Source organism: Siphateles boraxobius, unplaced genomic scaffold, assembly GCF_051911475.1.
Source record: "Siphateles boraxobius isolate OS27281-9 unplaced genomic scaffold, OSU_SipBor_1 7, whole genome shotgun sequence".
NCBI classification, from domain to species: domain Eukaryota; kingdom Metazoa; phylum Chordata; class Actinopteri; order Cypriniformes; family Leuciscidae; genus Siphateles; species Siphateles boraxobius.
This window is the reverse complement of record NW_027509197.1, coordinates 32,803,854-32,808,428: the sequence shown is the minus strand read 5'-3', so window position 1 is coordinate 32,808,428 and position 4,575 is coordinate 32,803,854.

Genomic DNA, 4,575 nt, shown 5'->3' with positions numbered 1-4,575 from the left:
TACTGCGGCCGGCTCCCTGCTGAGGCCTGGGTGGAGGCTGCTGCGGAGGGCCAGCAGGAGCGGCGGCCGGAGAACGCCCACGGCGACGAGCAGGCGGAGGAGCTGCCACCGGCGGCGGGTGGAGGCAGCAGCTGGCCACCGGGGCAGGATGTGCCGGATGACCTCCGTCTGCGCTTGAGCGGCAGAGAACTGTTTGATGCAGTTCTCCACCGCGTCGCCGACCAGCCCAACCTGGGAAATTGGGGAGACCAGGAACCGAACCTTGTCCGCATCCGCCATACCAACCAGGCTGAGCCAACGAAGGCGCTACTGGACCACCAAGGTGGACATCGCCAGACCGATCACGCACGCTACGACACCCGTACCCCGGAGGGTGAGGTCGGATGCAGTGCGGTGCTCACCTATGAGCGCACGGTCTGGATTACCCTCGTGCATGCCATGGGTGCAACGCCATGGCACGCAAGAGGAAGGGGCTTGCCCACAGGCTTTGTAAGCTCTGCCCGTCGGAACGGACGAAACTCACAGGCCTTAGGGGGGAGACGAGGATCCCCCCAAAAGGCAGCGGCCGCCGGACACAGGTGCACCTGTGTCGACAGACCGCTCCAATGGAGGGACACCTCGCAACCCTTCACCGTTCCTCCATCAAGGGTAATGAGGGGGAAAAGCTATTCAGGCAGTTTCTGGCAGAGAAAGATGCTGTTCACCACCTGATAAGCTCTCCATGCATTTCGGGAAAGAAAGGCACTGGGGCGGCGAGCTGAGAACCAGCGCGGCCCGCCCCAAGATACCAAACTCCAGATTCCAACCGAGACTGAACGGGACACGGTGGAGGTTCCACTCGAGCCCGGCAGCCTCGGCGGCCCGTTTCAGCATAGCTGATAATTCTGGATCCGGCTCGGGCAACATTGAACTCCCGGAGGGAGACAATGCAGCCGAGTCATCATCTCCAGAAGTCAGCTCACCCTCTGATGCTGCAATCGGCGTCCTGTCCTCCAGGGGAGCCCCGAGTGAAACCGCTGGCCCACCCATTACAGATGGACCAGCAGACAACACAGGAGGCTCCAGTGGTTGCAGTGGAAGGGAGGAGTGAGGAGCCCACAGGGAATGGTTACCGGGCGGGACATCCAACACTATCCTCCGGTCACCCATCCCACACAGCACCCGAGGGTGGGGCATGGTAATGGGGACTCGCTCTCCGCGAACGTAGGCGAGTCTCGCCCTCAACACTGCGACAGTCATGTTCCCACAGTGAAAACATGAGCTGTCCACAAAAGCTGTCTCAGCGTGCTGTAAGCCAAACACGTGACACAACAGTTGTGACCATCAGAGAGAGACAGGGAACGACCGCACCCAGAAACGCACGGGCGGAATGACATCTTGAAAAAGACGCAAACGCACCCGTGTTGCTCTTTCAGAAAATAGGACCGTCACCAGTGCCGGAGCACACAGGGAAATGACCGCGGCAACACTGAACAGAGAACTGAAACAGTGAAGCACTCACTTTTCCGCCCTCTAACCAGCCATCAACACACACAAACATTTAGAAATTTGTTGCTGTTAAAACAGCAGTTGAGAGCTCAAAGCTCGCGATCACCGCTGCACTCGCGCTGTAGAACACCAGCACTGGGAGAGTCTTCCTGAAGAACACCGACACACTCGCTCGTTGTAGACAACAGCACTCTCAGAGACATCAAACGATCGGCTCCGAAGCGAAAGGCAACTAGTGCGTGCATCCACTTCCGTATTTATACCCGCGCCGCGGGGGCGGAGTGTGTGATGCGAATCACGCACGCCAATTACATTGGCTCGTTCAATAGTACTCGAAGATGATAGGCTCCCTAGCGTGATCCCATTTCAGTCGCGTCGACTACGTCCGACGTTATCGACTGAAAGGGAACAAGAGGGGATTGTATTATCCCTTTTAGAAAAAGAAATTTCAGTCAGTCTGGATTTTCAGTTAGAGCTGCATCAGAATGGAATTCAATCCCAATTGCTATCAGAGAATTGGATACATATAACTCATTTAAAATTTGTTTAAAGATATGGTTTATTAGTACACAGCTCTGTCAACACTGAAATTGAAATTGCATGTTGCTGGCATAAAAATGTCTGATGTTTCTAGTGGCATTCTTACTGCTAGTCTGCCTTTTTATCGTTGTATGTATATCTGTTATTTGTGACCTTGTTGGGTTTTTTTTCTCTTCTATGTATGTATTCATTATGAGCTATGCTGTACGTTATTTCTTTTATTTTATTTTATGTAATTGTAGTAGTAGTATGAGATGTCCATGAAAAGCATTTCAGTATAATTTCAGTATAATGTTTGTGATCCTTCTAGCTCATTTTAATGCATGTATTCATAATGTCTGACTTCATTTTAAAAGATTGTTAAATTAATTTATAATTGTTTTTTAAGTTTTAGGTTGACTATGTAACAACTGTCCAGGGACTACAGCTGAAAAATAGTCTCTTGGCTAATTCTGGCGCATTTGCATTAATGCTTACTAATGTGCATTGTCCCTGCTAAATTAAACTGTTAAATAAATAATATTTTATGTGTGATCTCAAAAGACAAATACATTGCTGAAACAATAGGAACAGAACAGTGTTGCAGTTAACGATAATAACGATAACGCTAACCATGCGCAGCCAGTGGAACAGCATCACTTAAATCCAGCAACAGCACAAACAACATCTGCATAAAGTCAAGCCAAATTCCAATCCCAAGAGTTCACATATTGCAGCACCCTTGAACAGCAAATGGCAATACCACAACACCAAATAGAACATGTTTAATCCATTTAAGTTTCTTCAGAATTGATAGTGCGCTGTAAATTCATTTAACTTTTTCTATTAACTTGTTTTACAATTTCCATCTGTCCTCTATGTTTGCTGAGTTTATTCTGGCCTAAACACACTTCTTTCCTTTTTTGGCACATTCACTTTGGATCACCAAAGTTCAAAAACAATGTTAGCATGGTTTCAAGATAATGTCTGCATTCTGTTGCTTCCATAAACAACAGCAGCATGTAGGTGTTCGATAGTTTACAAGCATTTTATTTTTACACATGTAAGCTGTATATCAAGTCTGCACATTCAGACTTGACAGGTCTGCACTTTATGAGGATGGCAACAGAAAGAACCCCTGAATAAACACCCAACCAGACGTGTTTACATGGGAAGATGGCCTGTAAGACGATCTGTATAAATACAACATTTTGTTCTGCAGTGAAACAAACATGCCTCTTCTTTCATTATCCCTGTTTGTTATGGGTAAATATAATTGGAGAGTGAAAATATAGCCTAAATGATTTGAAAATGCCTGTCCTTATTAAAGCTGGAAATACTTTTTCCAGCCTTCCAAAGAAACCCTGTATGGATTTTGCAAACAGCTAATCAAATTACATACAATACATTCTGCAACATTCTTCTGTGTTCAATGGAAGAATGCAAGCCAGGTCATGAGAATTATATGACAGATATTATTTTTTTAGATAAACTAATTCCAAACAAGCTTTGACCAAATGGTAATCACATCAAATAGGTACAAACAATATATACTAAGCTCAACAATTAGCTCAAGCCGACAGATACAGCAAGTTCTCACTTCTTCCAGAAAACAGTTCAATGAGGCAAGCAGCGTGTGGCCAATGTGTAGAACAGATCTGAGCACTGAGGTCATACATATCCTATTCATCATGGCTTTCGCATTTTCCTTTTACACTCGACTCGAAAGCCCCAGCTCCCTTTACAGCAACCCCCCAGACAGAGTCACTGCTTAACATCTGCATTTATCTCTATACTTCTCAAAACTCTTGTTTGTTTTGTATGAAAAGCTTTAAGATTCTTAAAAAAGAATGGAATGTAAAACAGTTACATTGTGTGAACACTGAACAAGACATGAGGATCTGAGTTTTTGAACAGATTTGGTCACTTTAGTAAAGAAAATGAACTTGTGCCAAGCACAGGCAGTTTTGAGAGAAACTAAAAACATGTGTCTCTTCTCAAATTTACAATGGTTTTACTAACCAATGGGGCTTTTTACTGGAGGAGAAGGAGGAGGAGGAGAGCAATACATGATCCAAGGATTAGAAATGGTGGCTTAGATCCATAAACACTCAAGCATTGAAACATGTAATTTCTTGATATGCCAAGTAACAACTTTTCTCTCACTAATGCTTGGTTATTGAGGGAGCATGAAGCAAGAAGCAGCACTGCAAATGAGCATTATTTTATATGCAGTGAACAATATTTAGACACTTAATTGTTCCAAGCATTTAGTCCTGAATTGAGGGAACATAACATGCAGAGCTGCAAGTAGCAACACACATGTGCTAACAACAGGTCGAAAAAAATAATGCTATGCTTGACTGTCATTACTCAGCTAACAGCTATTTGAAAGAAAACTTGCTTGGGGCTGCCTTTTATCCTTGTTCTGCCATCAATCAGTCACATGAAGAAGTGAATATGGACACATTTTTGAATGACTCAACTTTTCTCTGTAGAGACATGCACAATGTTTAAGCACGTAATCATCAATTTTAAGAGCTATCAGAATAACCAAAACAGTGTGAC